General features: G+C 40.6%; 1 pseudogene; it reads left to right on the forward strand.

Moving 5' to 3' along the window:
* The first annotated feature begins 295 nt into the window (after positions 1-295).
* On the forward strand, positions 296-1,934 carry LOC137083900 (piggyBac transposable element-derived protein 2-like; annotated as a pseudogene).
* The last annotated feature ends 10,828 nt before the right edge of the window (positions 1,935-12,762 follow it).

Consider the following 12,762-nt stretch of genomic DNA (forward strand, 5'->3'; position numbering starts at 1 on the left):
CCCAGATGACAATGAACCTCAGCCAGGCCCAGCTCCAGTCAACAAAGAGTTTTCTTGGAGACAGAGGAAACCTCCAGCAGCTGACATAGACTCTTCATTCAGAGGACCTGCATTCTCACCTCCCCCAGACGAAATACCAAGTCCAAAGTGGTATTTTGATCAGTTCATGGACAAATCTGTGTTTGAACATATTTCTCACCAATCTAACTTGTATGCAGTTATGAAGAATGGCCCAGAACTGAAAACAACCCCTTCTGAAATAGAGCAGTTCATTGGATTACACATCTTGATGACCGTAGTACGTATGCCATCGTACCGCATGTACTGGCAGACGGCAACCCGCTACGACCCAATTGCGACAGTCATGGGACGTAAGCGATTTGATAATCTACGTACATACATTCACATGAACGACAATACCAATGTGAAGCAAAAGGGTGAGCCTGGATACGATCCATTATTCAAGGTGCGTCCAGTTCTTGAGAAAGTCCGTTCCAACTGTTTGAAGGTTGAACCAGAAGAAAACCACTCCATTGATGAGCAGATGATCCCGTTCAAAGGAAAGATTGGAATGAAACAGTATATCAAGAACAAGCCGCATAAATGGGGAATCAAGGTCTTTACTCGTGCAGGTGTCACTGGACTAGTCTATGACTTTGAAGTGTACACTGGAAAAGAGACCGTAACCAATGAGCGTGGACTTGGTGTTGCCGGTGAAGTTGTGCTTCGTCTCGTATCAGAAGTTCCAAAAGGACTAAACTACAAGTGCTTCTTCGACAACTGGTTCACTTCCCCTGAACTCATTGTGGAACTGAAGAAAATGGGAATTCTAACAGTTGCTACCATCAATCGTAACCGTCTCCGTGGATGTACCCTCAAGAGTGACAAGGAACTCTCAAAGGCCGGGCGTGGTGCGTATGAAGTGAAATACGAAAAGACAAGTGGGATGTCCATCGTGAAGTGGTATGATAACAAGGCAGTGTTGCTGGCATCATCCTTCATTGGCCCTGAACCTGTTGAGAGATGCAGAAGGTGGTCGAAAGAGAAGAAGGAATATGTGGAAGTGGACAGACCCCACATTGTCAAGGTGTACAACCACAACATGGGATGAGTAGACTTAGCAGACATGTTTGCAGCTCTCTATCGCATTGACATCCGCCCACGTCGTTGGTATCTGCGCATCTTGTACTACTTGATTGACCTATCACTGGTCAATGGTTGGCTCCTCTATCGCCGTCATCTCACCCAGAAGCAGGAGAAGAAGTATATGCCACTTCTTGACTTCCGTGTTCAAGTTGCAGATGCCCTCATCAAGGTTGGCAAACAGGCTGACTTGAACAGTAGGAAAAGAGGACGACCGTCATTGGAAGATGATCCAACGTCCCATCAGGCTGCCCCACCTCAACCTCCACTTCAGAGGATCTCTGCACCATCAGTTGATGTCAGATTAGACCGATGCGATCATTTCCCCATCCATGCTGAGAAACGTGGACGATGCAGACTGTGCAAGACTGGCTACACGCAAACGGCCTGCCTGAAGTGCAAAGTACTTCTGTGCTTTACAAAAGACAAAAACTGTTTCTTGGAGTACCACATGACAAAGTGACTTGGAAACATAACCTACTCAATGAGGATTTGAGATATTGGATTTGGATCCCATATTGTTACATTGTTCTCCCACTGAAAAGCACTTTGTTACATTGTTCTCCCACTGAAAAGCACTTTGTTACATTGTTCTCCCACTGAAAAGCACTTTGTTACATTGTTTGAAAAGTTGCATATAAAAAGTTATTGTTCATATCATATTCAGTCGTCAGTGTCTTATTACCACACTGGGCCAATGTTGCAAATCTGCAACATCCCAGAACGCCTTGCATGCGAAGGTCTCTCTAAAAAAAAAGTCAGGATTCTATTGTAATACCCCATATGATGATTTTCCCCAAATATCAGATTTTTCCTGTTACTAAAACTTAATTTGAGCCTGAGAGGGCTAGAAGGCACCAAATTCAAACATAATTTCACATATCTACTACATAAATTACCCAGTTCCTTTTCTGACTTAACAAAACATCCAAGCCAAACATATATCCAGTCTCTTAAAAGCATCTGATGAGACCAATATTGAACTGTTTGGCCAAAACTGTAAAAGATGATCATTGGAAGAACAGCATTCCCTCGGTGAAGCATTGCAGCATCACACTTTTGGCTGCTTTTCTTCAGATGGAACTGGGGCTTTAGTGAATCATGAATGGCTACAAATACCATTTGATTTTGGCACAGAACCTTGTGGCCTAGAAAGCTGAAAATGAAGAGAATATTCAACTTTCAGCATTACAATGGTCCAAAACACACATGTAAATCAACAAAAGACTGAATGTTTTGAAACAGACCTGAACCCTGTAAAAAATGGGGACCTGTGAGGGACCTGAAGAGGGCTGAGCACCGGAGATGCCTTAGGGCATTTTCACACCTGAAAGTCCGCACCAAGGTCCGAACCAAAGTTTGTGTTTGGACATTTGGTTATTTTTGGTTTGCTTTCAGATTGCAGTTATGTTAGCGCACCAAAGAACTTTACATGACGCACTGGCGTCCTGTCATCATCATCTATGTGGGCTGCATCTTAACATTGTTTGGTTTGTTAGCGGACGTCCGTCTGACGTCAGTGTGTTGTCAATTCAGTAGCTAACTTTGACAAGAATGAATGAACAGATGCATATCATTGCCAATACTGTTAATTTTATGGCATTACTATCTGCAGCACCAACTATACTAGAGGCAAATTCATCAAATAAACGTCCTTGTTATGCAAACATTTTATCGGCGCTGACAGGAAAGGAGGAGCTCCTAGAAGCTTTTTAGCCAAACAATGCATTTTATTTTATAGTTATGTTTAAATATTATAATGTTATTTTTAAATTTCATCTAGGCTATATTGATTATGAAACGTGCACAGATGTGCAATATATGTCAAAGAATAAATTTGACCACTTCATTAAAATTTGTTTTGTAGAAAGCTTTATTTTGTATCTTAATTTTAATAAATGTTTTATCGTTTGCCTGAATTTAATAAATAAGCTTAAATAAATAATATAACATCCCGTGACGGAGTGATCATTTGCGTTGCACATGAACTGGAGCGATCTCATAAATAAACCGAAACTCGATCATATAGTCAAGCAGAGCACGCTGCTCACGCGAGCTGACATGACTACACAAGCGGTTCTGGAGAAAATGCTGCGCGCTCCATCACTGCGTGAGTTTAATCTGTGTTTTTTCACTAATCCTACACCAGAACTTCCTGTAAATGGTCTGAAAGTCCGAACTATACAGAAAATGCTTTCACACAAGAAACGAACCTTTGTTCTGGTTGGTCTGGACCGAGACTACCTCTTTTCGTCGGACCAAATTTCGTCTGTTTGGTCCGGACCATGGTCCGAGGGAGGTTTCACACCTGTAATTTTGGTTCGTACCAAACTGAAAAGTCCGAAAATCCGGACCAAACAAGGTAGGTGTGAAAGCACCCTAAGAATACCGGAGTTTCTAAATGAGAGACTGCATGCCTAGTTAGTAATTACATAAAACATGTTGGAATTGCTGGCACTACCTGTCTTGGTTAGATCGTATCTCACTGGTCACACTCATTTAAAACTTAAAGCTGCAGTTCAAAATCAATTATTGAGCAAGTACATAACCAATCAGTGTTCAAAATCATCTCCTTAGCTAAGCCCAATTCTCAATGGTAAGATTGTAATAATGTGTAGAGACTCTGTATAAGGAAAAAAGGTCTATTTAGCTCAAATGCATTATATCATAGAGAATTTTGAAAGATTTTATTTTATGACCAAGCAAATGACTCCAAATGACATGAATCCAGTGTTCATTTGAATGTGTCGTAACTATCGACTCTGCAGGGGATTTTAATATCCACACAAGAGTTCAACACTATTTAATAGCCTGGTAACTTTGATCAGCAGTTTAAGACATTGAATTCTAAAGCACATAAGACAAAAGAACACACAAGAACACTTATCTTTAAATATAAACAAAACTTTATTGATTACTTTAACAAATAAAACCAATATCTAACACTGACACACACACACACACACACACACACACACACACACACACACACACACACACACACACACACACACACACACGCACACACACACACATACACACACACACACACACACACACACACACACACACACACACACACACACACACACACACACACACACACATAGTCACACATGTGCCCCAACAAGTAAAGTCATAAAATAATGACACCTTTATAAATCATTAGCTAATGATTAATTAAATCAGACAACTGGGAGTTGAAATGCACGGCTTTGACCCCATTGTGGTAATTAACATGATCATTTACATTATTAGTTAATATAATATGTTATTAAGGAGTTAAAACATTATGATATATTTAACTAATAATAATTTAATGATTACTTGATCTATTAATGATGATGGATGTTCATTAGTTGCTGATGCAGTAATCATTAATAAATGGGTTAGTTCACCATTCGTAATACATTAACTCATGATCATCTGTGCATTAGTTAAGCGTGAATTATTGCATATTAGTGCACCCGTATTGTAAAGTGTTACCAATCATTTTAAGATGTTTAGACTAGAACCAAGAAAGACATACTAAATACAATTGTTTTGCAGTGTGCAAAGTTATCAGTTATTAGACAAGTTGGCTATTGAAATAAAGTGTGACCAGACTTTGGTGATTGTCTTACACCAAAACAATATTTCAAAGTTTTTGAAAACATTGTTTATTAAAAATCTCATTAAAACAATTAAAGTGAGCAAACTAAAGCATGATTCTCTGGGAACAATTCAATCAACCTGCATACTAGACTGTCTTCCATGCCAAGATGATATAAATTATTTGCCAAAAAAAGAGAAAAGGATATACATTCTTTCTGAAAATAAACTGGAATGTTGGAGCATTTTGTGAAGTTCTCTGATAGAAATCTAAATGTAATTATCAGAAGCAATTCAAACCTGTAAGTCTGTAAAGACTTCTCTGTGCTGTAGTATTTTTCATAATGCTCCTTATTTATGGTTAAACTGGATTTAAAGGAGCGTACTGTATGTTTATCTATCACTATTCTTCTTTTTTATACTTGTTCTATGGGTATAAACCAAAGGTTAAACCAATCTTTGCTGGACTAATGTCCTCATCTACCCACTTGGATTCCAGAAAATAATGCTCAGATTGACCACAGTGGTAAAGTACAGCATATTTAGCTATTGTGGCTATACTGGAAGAAAGTATAATCCATCTGTGATTCAGAATGGTTTGTTTCTAAGAATAATCTGAACTTGGTGATGTTCTTTAAGCTTCTGTAATGAAATAATATTCATGTTATAATCTTTTTTTAAGTAATAAATATTTCAACATGATAAGTACAACTTGATTACTTTACTTTTGACTGAAAAATAGATTACTCATTCCAATTGTTTCAGAAACACTAAAAGTTAAGCACAAAATCGCCTGATGCCAAATAGATGGTTACGAACAGAGGTCGCATTCTCCAGAGGCAGTAACCATGGTAACTGTGAACCGCTTGAGTGCTGTGTTGCAATCTGTATCGGGCAGTGACTTGACAAAACATGACAAGAAAGGTTATTATCACTTTATTATACTGTACATGTTCATACTATCATATATAACACACTTTAGTGATTTGATTAGTGTATCTTTAAGAAAATTGCCATCTGGCTAACTGTGATTTTATTGCCAATGACAATGTGCACTGGATGAGATTAACTTTTACATACTGTCCTGGCATCTATTCTGAAGTGTCCGAAATCCCAGAATTCTCTTTCTCTGAAAATAAGCTGTGTAAATGATTTTAAAAAGTCAACCTTCCAAGAGTCACTGCTTAATTCACATACTGAATATTACAATAGCCCCGTTTCCACCACAGGAACTTTACCCAGGAACTAGGAACTTTGGGTGGTACTTCGTGTGTTTAGACCGCAGGAACCAGGGTAAAATTGAAGTTCCGGGTAAATATTTCCCCCTCCAAACGGCCCTGCTCGCGAGGTAGTACTTTTTCAAAGTTCAGGAACTTTCGAGGGCGGGACTTGGGCGCTGAACATGCTGATTGGTTGAGCTCACGCAGTTCAACCGGCATTTTTAAAAGTCTTTTGCGAGGTTCGTTCTGCGTTCAGTAAATATCAGTCTTTGCTCTCTGTCTGGTGGCGCGCGGTCGTCTCAGCCATCTCACGTTCAATGTCCGTAATAGCTGATAATAATATACATTGTCATTTTAAATCTAGCTTTACAAGCTTTCTGAATATGCTGCAGCTGCATGCTGCTGAATCTGCATATTAGTGCTCTTTTCTGTCATTGTTAATTACCTCTTTAGTAAACCTATACATAACCAGCAAAAGCAGCACAGCTTGAATCTCTTCCATACTCGTTATTAATTTTTTTTCACCATGTAAACGACCTGACCGATTACTTTTAAGTGTGTGTCCTTACATGACGTGACGGCGCGCGCCGCGCTCATGTTGACAAGAGAGGAAAGTACATTTTTCTGAGGGGTAAACTTTTTATTTCGTAAGTTATGAAGATAATGTTGGAGTAATGACACAGCGTATATTGCCCCAGGCAGTTTTTACTTTAACTGCGCCTGACAGAAGATTTTTTTTTCTGAGATGATTATTACACTTTACAACAAATAGCTATAAATAATACTGTATTAGTCCTGGTGGCCGTACTTAAGAGTTGCTATGGCTACAGTCAACACACTCCAGCTGCTGGAGAAAACAGCGTTGACATTTTTGGTGCGGCAGACAAACTGCATGTGACAAAATGATTGCGATTGAAAGTCATCACATGTAAACACCAGATCGGTTTAGATAACGTCTCATGTAAACAGATCACTAAATCTTTCAATCGGTACACACACAAATGATTACTGTCCTTCACTGATTTGGAGGAACAGTCGCGCGCAGTCCTACATCACCGGACTAATTTGCCTAATCTTCTCGGAACTTTATCGCGGTCGAAACGCAGACAGCTGCAGGTCTGGGGGGGAGAAAAGTTCCTGTAAAAAAGTTCCTGGTACAAATAGTTCCGGGTAATTTTGGTGGAAACGGGGCTAATGACTACAAGAAGAAGAGAGAGACTGTGCATTACATGTGCAACCAGATAACTTGTAATAAAAAAGCTATTTTTAGAAGTTTACATGCAAATAAATAACCTGACAACACAAGTGTGTGTGTGTGTGTGTGTGTGTGTGTGGGGGGGGGGGGGGGGGTCACTCTCAGTATCAAAACAAATATAGCTCTGCCGAAGATGTGAAAGTGAAAGAAACATGCAAAGTGAAAGTGAAATAAAAGCCTTTTATTGAAAAAACTGTTTTTTGCTCAAGCTGTTCATGATCTTTCCCTGGAAGTGTTGTTGGCTTAATAAACACAATGGCTATGTCCCTCATTTGGGGGGGATGGAGTTGAGCTGCTACTCTCCCAACTTGTATCTTGTTATTTTTGCCGATTACATTTTTTAGTTTCTTTTGATCTTGAGTCTGTCATCATTCTGCAATGAATTAATGAACTGTTTTTGTAAGCCTATGGTCATATCCAATGCTTTAAATTGTTATTGTGGTGCACCCTATTCACACATTAAAACTGCCGGAACTGCAAGGAGCTAAAACACCATTATTAACAGATGAACACCAGTTAAATGTGCACTAAAGAATAATGGGTTGCATTTATTTTGCAGTATGTGCATTTATGTGTACTTAACTAAAAAAAGTACTGGTAACTACATAGCCGTTGGCTTGATGTGTCCCTGGGTTTAGTTACTGTTTCCCTACTTTGTAGGGATAATTCTATAATAAACCTATAATTCTAGGTTTTCTTGGTTTCTGATTAAACTATGTTCCTGTTAGTTTCTATATTTTCACCTGTATCTCATTTAGTTCCATGTCATCTCTTGCATATACTATACTCCCTGTTTAGTTCAGTCCTCTGTCGGTTCCAATCTGATGATGCTGATTCCCCATCTCCACCTCGGTCCTCCAGACCCACAACTCCACCCCCGGCTCTGCGCTCCCTCGACTCCACCAGGGTCCATCAGCCCTAGGACCTCTCTGGGCTCCCTCGTCCCCTCAGCTTAGCCTCAGTAAGTCATTGCTTTGCCTCAACCAAAGACTTTCGGGTCTCCAGCTGTGCCTCAACCCTCCATCCCTTCGTCTTGTAGTGATTTTAACTTTTGTCCACCCAAGGAGACTAAGTAAGGTAGTGATTGGTACTCACGTCATTGCTGATGTTGTGATTTTTGGATCACACGTCACTTAAGGTGTGGTTATGAGTACATCAGATGACCACCTTCCCCCCTGTTAGTTTGGGACACTAGTCAAGGTCTTTTACCTTGGCTGTATGAGAACACTCCGAACAGGAGGCTGCCCAGTCATTTATAATGAATGTAAAGGGGGGAGAGTTGGTCAGCTGATTTATCTGAAAGATTGGTGAGATTTCTAACTTGTAGAGCTTGGGGTCAAAACTTTTCTGTTTTATCAGCACAAGGAAGACACAATTGTAATACAATAGATTTTATTAATAAAAGATAAACAGTACAATTAACACAACTACTAAATTAATACAATGAATGATAAAGGAATAAAGTGCGTAAAATGCATAAAATACATGTAAGTTAAGTGTGGCTATAGAAGAGTTACGTTATCTTATGGAAAGATAAACTGTTGTTTCTCTGAAATTAAGGTGAAGAACCTTATTATGCATTAAGCAAATAAACGAAAGATTATTTGTTATTAACTAGCATCAGTCATATTACCTATAATGTAAATTAGAAAATCATATACTGATAATATACAACAATGCCAAGGACTCTAGAAAGAGGTTTGGTTAAGTGATATTTACGTTCACCGTGGTTGAGTAAGCAGTCCGATGGTGATGACTTCTTCCACTGGTTTTGCTGGGAGACAGTGCAGTGAAGAAAGGAGCTGGAATCTGTCGAAGATCTGTGGGATGCTGATCTCCTGGGGCACCAAAGGGTCCTAAAATCTGGAACACGCAGATGAGGCCCTGAAGTAGGTGCAGAAGGTCCTTAATCTGGAACACGCAGACGAAGGAACCTTGAAGTGAAGGTTTGCTCTCCTGAGCTTAACCTTGTTGCAAATGTCTCTGTGTGTCTTCTGCCTCTTTGGACCAGACACACAGAAGTTGGTCAATCTGCTCTGGTCTCTTTAGCATGGAGACTCGGGATGTGATGTAGTCGTCTCGCTGGACTAAAACTCTGAACGTAGTGTTGGTAAATGTCTCTTTCCTCACAGGCTGGTGGCTCAGAACGTTGTCGTATCTGTTGCTGCCTCACACGCTGTAGATTCAGATCCTCGGATCTTGTTTTGTCTCTCTGGTTAAACCAGAGGCTCAGAACTTGGTTGCTCTGTACCAGTCTAATCCTCAGCGGACAGACTCAGAACCTGGTGAACTGTTTGTCTCTCGCATGGAGACTCAGAATATGGTTGCTCTGTCACAGTCTAATCCTCAGCGAACAGACTCAGAACTTGGTGAACTGTTTGTCTCTCGGATGTGGAGACTCAGAACCTGGTTGCTCTGTCACAGTCTAATCCTCGGCGGACAGACTCAGAACTTGGTGAACTGTTTGTGCGAACAAGGAGTGTCTATTGAATGGGTACCTTTATCCTTTTCCGAATAGGAGGAGATTGCAATTTGGCGCTTCTCAATTCCAGTGTTGCTATTGGCTGCTGGCATCAGAGAGGGCACACAGTGTGGCCCACCCTTCTTTCCCCTGTGGAACTCATTTGCATACTGTACACAGTTAGAAGTCTTTAAAGTGTCTTTAAAGTTTATCAATGCATGTCTCACTTTCCAAACCACCATCAGAATACCCTTGGCAATATACTGAACAAATAGACACCAAACATGATAGAAAAAGATTGAACTGTCATGTGTTCATTAATTTGTTCATTAACAGCTGAATTTGTGGAAGATGTTGCATTACAAATAGCTGTCACTGAGAATACTTATTTCTCTGAATAAGTATGAAATGGATGTGTGTAGTTTACATCCAAACATAGTTGTGAATGGATTTGCATGGATCAGTTTTGGTCTTTCTTTGTTTCACCCACTACTGCTGAGGTCCTGAGGAATGTTTAAGGCCCCGTCCACACGGAGACGCGTTTAGCTGTATACGTATACATTTTGTACCATATCAGCGTTTCGTCCACACGGATCCGGCATTTGGGACCCAAACCGTGTCCCAAAGCGGATAAATCTGAAAACGATCATCTTCCGTTTTCGTGTGTACAGCGAATCCGTATATTTTCTGAAACGGTGATGTCATCACACTACGTCCAGCACGGTGAAAGAGGTAAGGGATACAACTACAAGCACTGGGCATGCACACATCAATATCACGTCATTTAATTAACGTATCTGCATACCTGTAAGGGTATGTTTTGGGTTAGGGTAGGTGTAGGCATTAATAAAACACATCTGTTAAGTAGCAAATGTATTTATTGTTATTTTATTGTGAGATTTTGCCTCACCTCCGACCACTGCTATACCCCTGCCTTATACAACTCTTCTTCTCCATTTTTAGTGTATTTCTGTGGCAGAATTACAGCCCCACACACTGGCCTGGCATGCAAACTACATCGTTTTTAGTCTGTTTTTGTAATCTCGTGTGGACGCAGAAATTTCTTGAAACAAGAGAAAAAAAAGATCGGATTGGGAAAGAGCTGGCTTCGTGTGGACAGGGCCTAAGGCCGTCACAAACCAGGACATTAGAGATCAGTCTCTAGGTGGGTGAAGGGCAGAAACTGCATGTGGACCAATGATAAGTCCTGTCCTTCCTGGGCTTGGTACTAGAGGTCTTCTTCTTGCCCTCAAAGCGTGTCTGGCTGTTGTCCAAGAGTCTTTATCTGATGGGGTTGGACATCTTGTTTGTGCTAGTCCAACGGGATCCAATCAAAATGGAGCAAACCTTTGTCCACTGTTACGGGCAAAGAGGGGCCCGGCCATAAACTGGGCCCTGGAATGTGCTGTCCACTACAGTCTCCACCAGGCTCCTCCTTCCCCCTAGCTTCACAGTTGTAGGTCCTTGGCTTTTGTGCCAATAATGTTGTGCTGGTTTGTTGGCCTTTCTGTTCCACCTGGGTCAGTCCCAATGGTCTACCTGGACCATCCACTAAGTAATCTCCTCGTCCACCTCCAGAGCCTCCTCCCTTCACTCCACTCCACTTCATTCCACTCCACTTTACTGTTGGACTCACAGGTACGGCGTGAAAACGCCTTCTGGGAAGGGAGAATACTGCAATGGTTATTGTTGCCTATGTGGACTGCTGTTTCCCTGTTCTGTTTACTTTATTAAAGTTTTCTTGTTTTCTGAATATTTTTGTTTTTTTTAATAATTAGTTGTTTCTATGACTGAATATGTTTGTTTCTATGATCTTTCATTTGAAAGCTACATTTCTAGAGTCTGTAAAACTGCATTCTTCCATCTTAAAAATATATCTAAATTACAGCACATGCTTTTAATGCAAAATTATCTAAATCTTAACACATTATACTCCATCACATCTATTGTGGTGTCAAAACTCTGGCCAGTTGATAATCAGCTGCAGATGGTCGATCCTTTTCCTATTTAGCACCTAAACTCTGGAACAGTCTTCCTAGCATTGTTCGGGAAGCATACACACTATGTTAGTTTAAATCTAGACTAAAAACACTTCTCTTTACTATGGCATACACATAGAACATTTTTAATTACTATTATTCAAATCACTTGACTGATTGTTAGGCTGCATAAACTAGGTTAGGCTAAACACTTCCCATAACACCTGATGTACTCGTTACATAATAAAAAGAGTGGCATCTGCGCTAATGTTCTGAGGTTTACTGCAGTCGGCCAGATCAAGGCCGTGTCTTAAACGGACGATGGACCTGTGCCCGGACATGACCAGTGCATCCTGGAGTGTCTGCTGAGGCCGTTTCAATTGGTGTCTCCTCTGAATTTGGCTCACTGGCACATCATTCTCAATAAACCTGTCCCCAGCACGATGACCCAGCTCCTTCAAATATTTATAATTTTGTGTAATTGACGCATCATCCTCAATAAACTAATATGAATCCTGACCTGAAGGGATGCCAGAATAATTAGTTAGTTAGTTACATTTACATCTATATAGCGCTTTTCTAGGCACTCAAAGCACTTTACATATTGAAGGGGGGGATCTCCTCAAACGACCACTAATGTGCAGCATCCACCTGGATGATGCGACGCCAGCCATATTTTGCCATAACGCACACCAGCTGATTGGTGGAGAGGGGACAGAGTTAAGAAGCTGAACAGGAAAGGGGGATGATTAAAAGGACATGATGGACAGAGGCCAATGTGCAAATTTGGCCGGGATGTCGGGGTTACACCCCTACCCCTACTCACAAAGACGATGGCAAACATGAGGGCTTAAATACACAAAGAAATGACTGGACAAGGGTCACCTGTGAACAATGATCAAACAATGAACCAATGACATAACAGAACACAAGACAAGGGCGAACATGGCTGGATCACATGACAGGCCAGGAAGTGCAAGTCAAAAACAGCCTGACTAAACAAATCAAATTGAGAAACATGAAAACTCAAAAACATGAACATAAAACATGAACATGAACCAACACAAAAACACCCTGTGACAGACCCCGCCCTCTATGGGCGGCTTCTGACGC

The sequence above is a fragment of the Pseudorasbora parva genome, chromosome 7 (genome assembly GCF_024679245.1).
Source record: "Pseudorasbora parva isolate DD20220531a chromosome 7, ASM2467924v1, whole genome shotgun sequence".
Lineage (NCBI taxonomy): Eukaryota > Metazoa > Chordata > Actinopteri > Cypriniformes > Gobionidae > Pseudorasbora > Pseudorasbora parva.